At 46.1% G+C, this 12733-nt stretch overlaps 1 pseudogene across 1 annotated transcript; it reads left to right on the forward strand.

The window, feature by feature from the left end:
* Positions 1-11178: 11178 nt before the first annotated feature.
* Positions 11179-12408, forward strand: LOC309652785 (small ribosomal subunit protein uS3 pseudogene; annotated as a pseudogene). Its single transcript has 2 exons — positions 11179-11269; positions 11435-12408. The product of its transcript is annotated as a small ribosomal subunit protein uS3 pseudogene (transcript).
* The last annotated feature ends 325 nt before the right edge of the window (positions 12409-12733 follow it).

Consider the following 12733-nt stretch of genomic DNA (forward strand, 5'->3'; position numbering starts at 1 on the left):
GAACAGAGCTCTTCGGTTGGCTTACGAATGCACTTTTGAGAGGATTAACTGCAAAGCATGTTTAATGGAGGGCAAATCACTCTGTCTCAAGCACCACAAATGGGATGCAAGTTTTACATCCTGGAAAGCTTTCCTGCGAGGAAATGCCTATCATACTATGCCACAGAGGTTGTTCATTGTCATTCAACATCGGAAATGCCACAGTGCATACATTTGGGCATTTAGTTCTTGTTTAGCAGATTTCCGAAGAAACACAGTGGTGAGGAGAAAACACTGTAAATTAAGCTGTCAAGTCCATGGGTTTAGTTCAATGTAAATATGCATATACTCTGTCATTAAAAGCTGAGTGACGCTCTCAACAGAAGGAGGAGGCATTTTCTGTTAGTTTGTAACTTTGGTTTTCTCTTTTCCAGAGTTTGCTTTTTCAGTCTTTTTTTTTTTTTTTTTTTTTAGTTGTGGCACACAGGATCTTCGTTGCAGCATGCAGGATCTTTTAGTTGTGGCATGTGGACTCTTAGTTGCGGCATGCAGGATCTTTAGTTGCGACATGCGGGATCTTCATTGCGCCATGTGGGATCTTAGTTGCGGCCTGTGGACTCTTAGTTGTGGCATGTGGGATCTAGTTCCCTGACCAGGGATTGAAACCCAGGCCCCCTGCACTGGGAATGTGGAGTCTTAACCACTGGACCACCAGGAAGTCCCTGCTTTTTCAATCTCAACACACGTTTTCTGAAATTTTAAGGATTCTGTGACCAGCGTGCTTACATTCGTTCATTCATTTATTCATGCATCCGTTCATTCTTTTAAAAACAAGACAACAGGCACAAAGTGGAGTGGCTTATGCTAAGCCCCCTGTCCCCAAACTGAGAGTTAACTTAATTACAGGTTCGGCTCTCCCAGAAATGAAATTGTTGCTGAATGCAAGTTCGTATGCCCTACGCAAAATGAGGCCAAACTGAAACGCTGGAGTTTGGAGCAGAGAAAGGTTTATTGCAGGACCAAGCAAGGAGAATGGGTGGCTCATACTTAAAAAAACCTGAACTCCCTGATGGTGTTACCTGAAAAACTGGGTTGACCTCTTGGTGGGTGTTGAGCCAAAAGACACAACCAAGCCAAAGAGCAGGAGAAGGAAGGATTTATTACTTGCAGCAAGTAAGGAGAACACTGGGGATCTTTCCCAAAGCAGAGTCTCCTGGAACAGCAAAATTGGGGAAGTTTTAAGCTAAGGGCACATGTATATTCGTGGAGGGGTTTGGGCAAAGGAGAATTCAGTATAGAATTGGGGCAAAGGTCAACAGAGTCCAAGCTTTAGTTGATTGAAGTTTTGAGGGTCAGAAAAGGTCAACATCCTCATTCCATCCTCCACCTGGGTGGGGGCCTTAGTTTCGGAAGACCTCAAAGATATGTATCAGATTGTTATGTATATCCATTGAGGAGGAACTAGGACTCTGTTTTATGGCTGAACCATTGTTTCTTGACTGATTTTCCTTTGTTCCTGTATTCCCTTACTTCCCTTATGATCATTAATTACTGAGACCTGTTCAAGGGCAAGCACTGTGGCCAGGCTTAGATCACAAAATGCTTAGGCCAAAGATGGTTTCTCTTTCTCTGGGACCCCCTACCCTATCTGCTTACAGTGGTTTTTGGGGAAGAGTTTTAAAGGCAAAATTTGGGGGTGAGGGCTCCAGGGTGTGTGATTTTCTTCTGATTGGTTGGTGGTGAGGTAACAGGGCGGTGCTCCAGGAATCCTGTGCTCAGCCTGAAGTTACCATCCTCCACCTGGGTGGGGGCCTTAGTTCCTGCAGAAGGACTCAGAGATGTACGGCTATGTGTATCCCTTGAGGAGGAACCAGGACCCTGCTGCACTGTTGTCTCCTTATTCCTCCTCTGTTTCTGCATTCCCTCACTTCCCTGATTAGCAACTGTTTGAATCTGCCCTTTGGAACTCAGGGAAGGTCTAGGGGGCTGCAGCCCTTTTCCTGCAAACAAGAAAAGGGGACTCGGAAAGGATTTGTACCAGGGAGGGCCCCACAGGGTTCTGCTTGGTTTCACTAGATTGGATGCTGTCTGATTCGAATTGACTTTTGCTCCGATAAACTCTTAAAATTTTTAATACGCCTCAATTTATCTTTTAACAATTCTTTTACCCATTCTTTCAAGAAACATTTATTGAACGCCGACTGAGTGCCAGTGCCTCGCTCATGTTTCAGTGTGGCTGTGATGACAGTTTTCCTGAAGCTTGGATAGTATTTTCTGCCTAAATTCCCTCTGAAAGATGAATAACTGTGCATTTTCTACGGTATAATTATCAAACGTGCATCTATCTCTTTAGTCAACTTGTACTATAAAAGACATAACATTGAAAAAGGCTATTTAATTGCAGCTTGTAAAGTTAGCCGGCCTAAGTTAAAACACTTCCTTTGTTCACCATTTGATAACTAAGATAATGCCTGGCCTTCCTCTCTCTCTTAACTTGTACGTCTTTAGAAAGGGAGACCTTTGGCTCCTTTTTCTCATCTGCTTGCTGTGGTGCTGAACTCCCTGAGCTCCTCCTGGCTTTATTGCTCTGCAACTTGGCTTTGATTTAAAGTCCTCATAGCTTCTTCATTCACAACAGGACTGCAGCGTTTCTCTCAGCTTCAGTCTCCATCAGCTGCCAGAGGACGAGTCCCGTGGGGGGGTGGGGGGGGGTGGGATGACACAGCATCTTCTCTCTTCTCCTCTCCTTTCCCAGCATCTCTTCCTCCTGCCTCCCTCTCTCTCCCCTCCCACCTTCCCTCCTCCTCTCTCTTTCTACCCGCTTCCTACCTCCCCCCTTTCCCCTCTCTTTCTTCTTTCTTGTTTACTTTTCCACTAGGCAGAAAAATAAAAAGAAGAGGCAGAAAGCCTTACACAAGGTGTTTTAGCTGGATGGAATCATTTTCTCATTCCCTCCCACACCCTTTTCTTTTCCCCTCTCTAAAGGAATAAATGACTTTATTCCTTTTCACTTGCCTACCTCAGTCCCTTTCCATCCTGATTTACTTGTGGGGTAGAAGCAGTGGAGCTGGACACAGCTTCACTTACAGAGAGTGCTTTGCTTGGTAGTCCTAGCAAGAGGTCCCCTACACCAGAATTTATGATCATCCTCACTAACAGAGTTACTCAGAAACTCTTTGTTTGTTGTTGTTGTTGTTGTTTTTTACAGATATGCTATCATTCACACAGAGCAAAACACCTTACTGACATTTAAACACTCTTTTAAAGCAAGACGTCACCTGTTTTCCTTACACTCATTACCAATGTTAGGATGTTTTCCCAGTAGTATTGCTGAATTTGTGTTGATCTCTCCACACCGTGCAACTCAGGTCCCCTTGAGAGCAAGGTTACATCCTGACAAGGTGGCAAAGAAGTAAGCTAAGAGGACAGCTTAAAAATCACTAGTATGGAGTTTTTTGGTTTTTTTTCTTGCTAAACTGTTTTATCTTTTTTAATTTTATTTTTTTTTATACAGCAGGTTCTTATTAGTTATCTATTTTATACATATTAGTGTGGAGTTTTAACTCAGTCACTCAAACAGCTATATTGATAGCATTTGGTCATTTGCTCATGATGAAAAGCTCTGTGAATAATCTGGATTTACAATACATGGTTTAATAAATTGGTACTTGAAATAAGATAATCCATGGTTGTAAAGAGTGTTTTGACTATTGACTAAATTTTAATATACCTGATACTGAAATCTTATTCAGTGGTTTAAACCACAGATATATTTTTAATTTGAAGCAGCACTTTTTAAAATATGAAATGTACTCCATGGGCAAATTTTAAAATCCTCGTAAAGTTTAAAACATTACCATTTAATTTGAATAATCATCTTAAACTTTTTGAGCCTCTTGATTTGGCCTGAGAGAATTAAAAATCATTTTTAATGAAATAACTAGAAATGCTATAATTAAACTACTATATTCCTTTGGGTCACAATTCTTGACACAGAGTGGGTATTCATTAACATTATATTCATTTTAAAAATCTCAGTGAAATTATTTATCTGTTTCTGGGCAAAAAATATTTCTAAGAAATCTGTAGCTTTTTCTTCAACTTGATAACTCTATGAAAATAGAGGAGAATGTCTTTTAACACCAAGAGCCACAAATTCCCCTGAATTTGCAGTGTTCTAGCACAAAGGAGGGAATAAAAAGGGAACATTTGAAACTGTCAAAATGTAAATGACACATTTAAGGTACATTCATCTGGCACAGTAACACTTTACAGTTTTTTTTTATCACACCACAGATATTCGGTTTCCATCATTTTCAAAATGTGACAATTAAAATGAATTTTATGACTTTGAGTTTTTTGCCCATTTATAGACATCTGTCTTGATACTCTACACTATAACTGTTCTTTTCATGGACTAGATTTGAAACTTAGGTTAAGCTCAGGTTAAGACCGCCTCTCCCCTGGCTGCCCAGGGGCTGCGGGCGGGACCAGGGGTCTGTCCTCCACCTCCCATCCTGCCTTCCTCACTTCCACCCGCAACTTTGCAAAGAAGAAGGCTGTGACCAGAACCGCTTTTCCACCTTCTCCTCAGGACCAAGCCCATGATGTCTTACATCCCCCAGTCACCACCCGCAGCCGGTCTTCCAAGTCCCTGTGACTGCCCACGCCTTTTCGCCACAGGGCTTTGTTCGTCTCCTCCACCAGCTCAGCTTCCCGCAGCCTCTTCCCTCTCCAAGCCCTTCCACTCTGCCCGCTGGGAAACCCCTGACAGGAACTTTCCCTTTACCTTCCAGATCTGACTCAGGGTTTCTCAACCTGGGCACCATTGACACTTTGGGCAGGATCATTCTTTGCTGTTGGGGGCTGTCCTGTGCCCTGTGGGATGTTTAGCAGCCTCCCTGCCTTTTCCCCTAAAAGCCACGAGTACTCTCTCTGCCCCGCAGTTGTGACAACTAAAAATGTCTCTGGACATTGCCAGATGTCCCCGGAGGTGGCGGGAGGGCATTGCCCCAGCTCTCGCTGCATCCCTCCTCCTCAAACACTAAGCTCCTTTGACATACACGCCACCATATTACTAGCCTTGTGTATTAGTACTGACCTTGTGTTACATCTGCTGACGTCCTGGTCACCTCCTGACTTCTGATGGAGATTTTAGCCCGTGGCTCTTTCCTCCCCTCCCTCTCCACTACGAGTCTGGGGAATGATTCTCCTGCAGCTTTGCCATCCAAGGAGATCTTCTACTCAAACCTCTGGCCTCTAAGTTACTTGATCCTCCAGACCCAGGTTAAACCCAAAACTCTGCCCATTTTACTTCTGAGGAGATGAGTGTCACTGGAGAAAAACACACAACCCTGCTTACTGGCCTCACTTCAAATCGATGACTGTAAATTTCAACTTCCTTGACCATTGTGGAATATTCCCCTGCCCCGTCTGCTCTCCTATCCTCAGAGACAACTATTTCAGACCTTCTCCTCTCTCCTCAAAAACTCCTTCTACTGCCTGCTGTCAAATCCCCCTCTTCTTAATGATCTTGTTTCTTAATTCACTGATCGAATGGAAGCGCTTGGAAAAGGACTGCCTCATCCTACTGACTAAGTCGACTCGCTTGCTCGTAGGCATCTATAAGCTTGTATTTTCCCTTCCCTCCTGCCGCAACTAGTCTGTCACTGCTCCTCTCTAGGGTCAGCCTGTCCCCTGTGCATCCCCTCCACCCCTTTTCAGCTACCTGAGGACTTTGTGCGTTCACTTCACTTCCCTTTTCTTGTACACCATGAATTCTCCCCTCTCTACCACCAGCATAGGAACATGCTGTGATATTTGCCATCTAAACAAACGACCACAACATGACCTCTACATATTGTCATGGCTCAGTCCTCTGCTATTTCCTCTCCTCTCCTTTTTTCCCCTTCTCTGTCCTCCTCTCCCCTCCTTTCCTCTCTTTGCCTTCTCTATCAATATTTACTCTCTAAATGGCCTCAACCAGTCCCATGACTTTATGTGACACCTATATGCTAAGGATTCCAATTTATATCTCTACCTTTCACTTGAGCTTCAAATTAATATATCCAGCTGCTGGTATACATATTTACTTGGATGTCTCACCCGCATCTCCAACTTCCCATGTTCAAATACGAACTTCCAGTGATCCCCTAAAGCCTTTACTTTTCCAGTGTTCACCCTTCCTAAAAGGTGCTCTGGCTGAAAATCCAGAAATCGTGTTCATTTCCTTCTTTTCCTCCCATCCCACCTTCCTCACGCATTCTTGTCAGCTCTACTTTCAAAATAGATCACAAATCTGACCTCTATCCATTATTCCCCATTATTCCCCGCCTAAGCCACCATCAGCTCCTGGACTAGCGCGATAAGCCTCTGAATGGCTTTCTCTGCTTCTACTTTTACTTGCCTAGAGAATCTCCTTCACGCATCAGACAAGGTAACCTTTGAAAAGTTGTAAATCAGATTATGACACTTCCCTGCTCAGAATTCTTCAGTGGATTTCCATCACATTTGGAATAAAAGTCCATGTCCTGGGTAGATCTGGACCCTACCTAATTTATTTCTTATCACTCTCCTCCTCCCTCACTTTGATCTGGCCACACTGGCCTTCTTGCTGTTTATCAAAAACACTAGGCTCATTTCAGCTCCTAGGGCTTTGTACTTGCTGATTCCTCCTCATCAGAGATCTTTGTATGTTTGGTTCCCTCACCAGGCAGTGTGGATATGTCACAGATGGAAGCGAGCATGGCATTAATTGCCATGCAAGTCAAAGAAATGTGGGTGTTTCATTAGACTTGCCTTGCTGATATCCTGATATCCTGTGTTAGATCATTAGGGCAACTTGAAACATACAACTTGGAAATTGGTAGTCATTGCTTGGGATTTTATTTTTATTTTGGGGGCGATTTTATTATTCAGGGGCTACTACCTGATTCTGAACCTGCCAGAACCCCAATGCATCAGATCTTGGACCACTTTGAGAACTTTGCCTGTGCTTTTGTGACCTAAATCAAGCAATGATCAATCCCCAAAGAGAATTTATAATTGCAGTCTTAACCAATCAAATAATGCCTTTCAGAATCCTGCCTTATTTGAGAAAAATTCCTCTTTTGACCCTATTCAGCCCTTCTGCTTGGGGAAATTTGCAGAGACTCACTGAACTCGCTTTGATATGACACTGTTTCCCCTTGCCTGGTGAGTAATAAACTCAGCTTTGATCATTCAGCTCTGCTGGTCTGGTTATTTCAATGTGACAGTGCTTTAATGATTTAATTTTCTTCCCCTGCATTGTGTTAGGCCTTTTTTCGCTAATATTTTAGGAACTCTGGTACTTAACGTTGGTCTCTTTGTTTTCCAAAACCCCTTGTGGGAACATAGTGTTTTCTTTCCGAGAGAGGAAGGATTCTACTGATCTGGAATAGGGACAACCACCCGACTGATTTAGGTAGCTCGTTCTTCTGCAAGATTATTATACAAGAATCCATTCCTAAAACTCCATCAAATCCGAATCCTTTTCAGACACACCCCGAACTAACCCCCCTCTAAACCAAACCAAACCAAACCCCTAAACTTTAATTACTATAGCTATTTATTTTGGTTCCTCTCTGTGGGTGAGATTTACATTAATTAGAGTATAATGAAGCCTGCCCTTTCAAACAAATTTATTCCTTTGTTTGCATTCACTTGAGCAAACTGAATGCCCTGTATGTGAGCAGCAAAAGGGAGGCACTGAAATCGGCTTTTACAAGCCAGACCCCCAGACCTCACCTTCCCAGTCCTTCCCAAGACGCAGCTTTCCCCACTTGAGATTTGTGAACAGAGACGTGTGTGTGTGTGTGTGTGTGTGTGTGTGTGTGTGTGTGTGTGTGTGTGTGTGTGTGTGTGTGTGTGTGTGTCTTGTTGTTTTCCTACCTGCAGAAGAGACACATTTTCTCAGAAAACATTTCTTTCTCTGCGGCTTTCTGGTTAGTATTCAGGCCATCACCTCTGTTATCAGACGGTGGCAACAAAGCTTTTCCGCTCGAATCTTCGGCGAGGTGGCGGGGGAATGGATTGCACAGTAATGAGCTGTTTTTGCAGGCTTCCTTCGGGAGCCTTTGCTTATATCCCTTGGCAAGAGGAACTAATTCAAAACAGCAACCCAACCCTGGGGCATCTAAAATTCACAGAAATTCAGCTGACTTGACAGTAAGAGGGTCTCACTGAAAATTCAGGGCTGTAAATCAGAGCTTCGTTCTTCAAGGGGAGGGGTGGCCAGAGGTTTTCTGGAACCTTATATAAGTATTTTATCCCCATCGCTGTTTTCAAGCCAACTGAAGATGGTAGGGAGCGTGCTGGGAGCAGCTTTTCTCTCCTGATTATGCCGTTTCACCCTCTAAGCAGCAGGAACCCGGAGCCTCAGAGCGCTTCCTCCGGAGAGGCGTGACTCTTCCCAAGCTTGGCCTGTAGACCTCGATCTCCTGAGGGTAGGGCCCGGGCTTTTTCTCTTTAGACCTTCAGGAGCTAACGCGGCGCCTGGCACTTAGTGGCCCCTCGACGTCTACTCGGTGGGTGTTCAGTGAGTGGCGGTGGGGCTGGCAGTGGCCGCCCGCTTGCATTTCCCGAGCCGTCGTCGCCGCCATCCCCTCGCGGGGGTTCCGCGTGTCAGTTACCCCGCGGGGGCGGCCATTCCTGCCGGCTCCGGCCTGCGGGTCTCGTCTCCTGTGTTCAGCTGTTAGTCCTCCTTTCCATCCAGTCTCTTTCTCCTCAGAATATGGTGATCCTCCATCTCTAGAGACTTCTCCGCCTCCACTGTGAGGAACTTGCTGAAAACACACACACACCCAGATACACACACAGACACACACAGACACATACACACAGATACACTCAAACACACAAAGACACACAGACACACACCCAGACACACACCAAGACACACAGACACACACACACAGATACAGAAACACGCAAAGACACACACACACCCACAGACACACACAAAGACACACAGACACACACAGAAACACACACACCCACACACCCAGAGTCACACACACAGACACACCCAGACACACACACAGACATACACACACACAGAGCCACACACAGACACAGACACACAGAGACATACACACAGACACACACACAAAGACAGACACAGACACACACACAGACACACACAAAGACACAGACACACAGACACAGACACAAAGACACACGAAGACACAGACGCACAGACACACATAGACACACAGAGACACAGGCACACAGACACACACATGGACAGATGCACAGATAGACACACAGACACAGACACACACAGACACAGACACACAGACACAGACAGACAAACACACAGACAGAGACAGACACAGACACACACACAGATACACACAGGCACAGACAGATACAGACACACATAGACACACAGAGACATACACACAGACACACAGACAAAAACAGACACATAGACACACAGACACCAACAGACACACACACACAGACACACACAGAGACACACATAGACACACACCCTTATGGCCCACTCTCCCGCTCTCCAAATTTCCTCAGTCTTTTGTAGGTTCCAGTTTCCTTCTCTCTTACCCTCACATCTCTCCCTTCACCCTCAAGGGTCTCCTCATTCTTTCAGCCCAGACTGACCATCTGTAATCCCAGCTTCTGCCCTGACTTCCGACTTTTCTTACCCTCCATTTCTGCTCCTTTGGTGGGTTTCACCCCTTCACCCCCTGGCACTCTCCTTTATTTAATCTTAATTTAATCTAACCTCCCGTATATCTTAATTTGCTGGAGGTTGGAATTGGGAAGCGGTGGTCTTTACCTTTCAGACCGACACTGTGAACAAGTGAAATAGCCGAGCAGTGATAGTTTTAGGGTACGCTAGTAGAAATTACATATATTCCTTTTGAGCATGTGGGATAATTATTAAGAGGATAAAGCTGGATAGAGCCATACTGTGTTGTTTCATTTAAACCAGTGATTCTCAACCAGAGGCAGTTTTGCTGCCAAGGGGACATTTGGCAATGTCTGGAGACATTTTTAGTTGTCACAACTGGAGGTGGGGGAGGAGGGATGTTCCTGGCGTCTAGTGGGTAGAGGCCTGGGAGGTGCTAAATAACCTACCGTGCACAGGATGCTGCGCAACAGAGAATCACTGGGGCCAAAATACCCACGGTGCCGAGTGGGAGAAACCCCGGCTTAGACGTTCCTCTCCCTTCTTCCCCAGGCCCTCCTCTGCCCTGTCTCCTGATATTCTGCGTCCTCACAACCTAAGCTTGTCACTTGTGTCCCATGGCCCCAGTTGCTGGGTTTGCCCACTGCCTGGAGAGCACGCCATGCTTGGTTTGAATCTCCACGGTGCAAGCTCACCATGAACACTCCTTTGCTCTTGGAATCCTGGTTGGTGGGAGCAGGAAGGGCCTTCCAAAGTTTTTCTTTCACCCACCTTCTGATTCTTCAGAGGAAAAGAAGTGACTTTGCTAAGGTCACAGAGCTACTCAGGGTCTACTCTGGGGGCTCCAGCAGGGGTCCCCACTTCCAGCGCCCTTCTCTTTCTACTCACTCACTGCTTTGGGTCAAATAGAAGAAATACCAGCTGACTGCCTGGGCTAGGACAGGAATCAGATGGATGGGGCTCATGGATGCACTTCCCACTTTGCTTTTCTGGGTATGCCCAGTGCCGTGCTGGGCAGGGCATTAGGGACGACAGCTTTGGGCAGGCTGTCTTCATGCTGCGCCATGTAGCCAACTACGCACTGAGTCGAGCAGTGCCTGAATCTGGGAACAGAATAGCGTAGACACAGACTTTCTGCAGTCAGGAAACACAGTTTGAGACAATTACAAGGCAATTTGGGTAACTTCCGTGTCTTCCTTCCCTCCCTCACCTCTCCCCAAACAACCACATTTTATCAGTGAGGAAAAGGACCTTTTGGTGGGAGGGAGAGGGGATGGGCCAGTGTTTTTCCAAGTAGGGTTCTTGGACCTACAAGCCTCAGAATGGCTTTGGGGGAATGTAAAAATGCACATTCCTAGACCTACATTTTTCATCTCCGGGGTATGGGGCCTCACACTGAAATTTTTAACAAGTTCCCAGGGTATCCTTCTGTAGTCAGAAGTTTAAGAACCACTGACCCAGACATTTGAATAATTAGGCTTTTTTTTTTCCCCAAACAATCTCAGAAAGTCAGAAGCTTGTAGACAATGTCTGAATGTCAGAGAGAAAATCTGCTGCTAAAAAAAGACAAAGAAAAACAAACAAAACCATGTCTCTTCTTGGTGACATCTCATGGCCGTAAGGTGACTGAGTTTGCGTGGAGCTTTGAAGATGTAAGGGCCACATCTGGGAATGTGTACAACATACCAGGGAGGGATCAGGCTTTGCTCCTGTTGCGAGTTTTGAAAGGGCTGGCACTGGCCTTCTTCTGCTCTCCTGGCACCTCTTGGGTTCCCTCTTAAGGCCTCTTCAAGAGCCCTTTCTTTGAGAGCTGCTTTTTACCCAGCTCCCCAAGGGTGCTCAAGGTGCCTGCTCATCGATCCACCTTGAACAGGCACCAATATGTTCTAATTAAGAGAGTGCACAGGCTTTTCCTTTCGGCGGCACATGGTGGCAAGAAGGCGGTGCAGATTTCCAAGAAGACGAAGTTTGTCGCTGACGGCATATTCAAAGCTGAACTGAACGAGTTTCTCACTTGGGAGCTGGCTGAAGATGGGTACTCTGGAGTTGAGGTCCGAGTTACACCAACCAGGACAGAAATCATTATCTTGGCCACCAGGACACACAATGTTCTTGGTGACAAGGGCCGGCGGATCCGGGAATTGACTGCTGTGGCTCAGAAGAGATTTGGCTTCCCTGATGGCAGTGTAGAGCTTTATGCTGAAAAGGTGGCCACAAGAGGTCTGTGCGCCATTGCCCAGGCAGAGTCTCTGCGTTACAAACTCCTAGGAGGCCTTGCTGTGCGGAGGGCCTGCTGTGGTGTGCTGCGGTTCATCGTGGAGAGTGGGGCCGAAGGCTGCGAGGTCGTGGTGTCTGGGAAACTCCCAGGACAGAGGGCTAAATCCATGAAGTTTGTGGATGGCCTGATGATCCACAGTGGGGACGCTGTTAACGACTGTGTCGATGCTGCCGTGCGCCATGTGCTGCTCAGACCGTGTGCTGGGCATCACGGTAAAGATCATGCCGCCTTGGGACCCAACTGGTAAGACTGGCCCTAAGAAGCCCCTGCCCGATCACGTGAGCATCGTGGGACCCAAAGATGAAATACTGCCCACCACCTCCATCTCCGAGCAGAAGGGTGGGAAGCCAGAGCCGCCTGCCATGCCCCAGCCGGTACCCACAGCATAATAGGGTCTCCTTGGCCACTGGATCTGGAGTCTGAATGTTGCTCTATAAAGACATTTAATAAAATCTTTTTAAAAGAAAAAAAAAAAAAAGAGTATACAGGCCGTGGCCACAGTCCTCATTTTCACAGTAATGCTCACTGGTTTTTGTCTCCTGCCCAAGCATGAAGGATTTTCCGGGGGTGGTGACACTCCGTCTGTGCAACTAGCAAAAGTCCTGGGTTGGTGTCTCTGTTTATTCTCTTGCATTTTGCAGGATGAAGCTTTGGACTCAGCTCTCCTTTCTCTCTTTCCAAAACCCGCAGTCCTTTGCGGAGGGGATGCTGCCGTGCTGTCTTGCTGCTCCGATGTCCCAGAAGCACAGCGGTTCCCTGAGCATGGACCCTATTATGTTTTCCTTCAGAAAGAGATGAAGAGC

Source organism: Balaenoptera physalus (assembly GCF_965194825.1).
Source record: "Balaenoptera physalus genome assembly, chromosome: X".
Taxonomy (NCBI): Eukaryota; Metazoa; Chordata; class Mammalia; order Artiodactyla; family Balaenopteridae; genus Balaenoptera; species Balaenoptera physalus.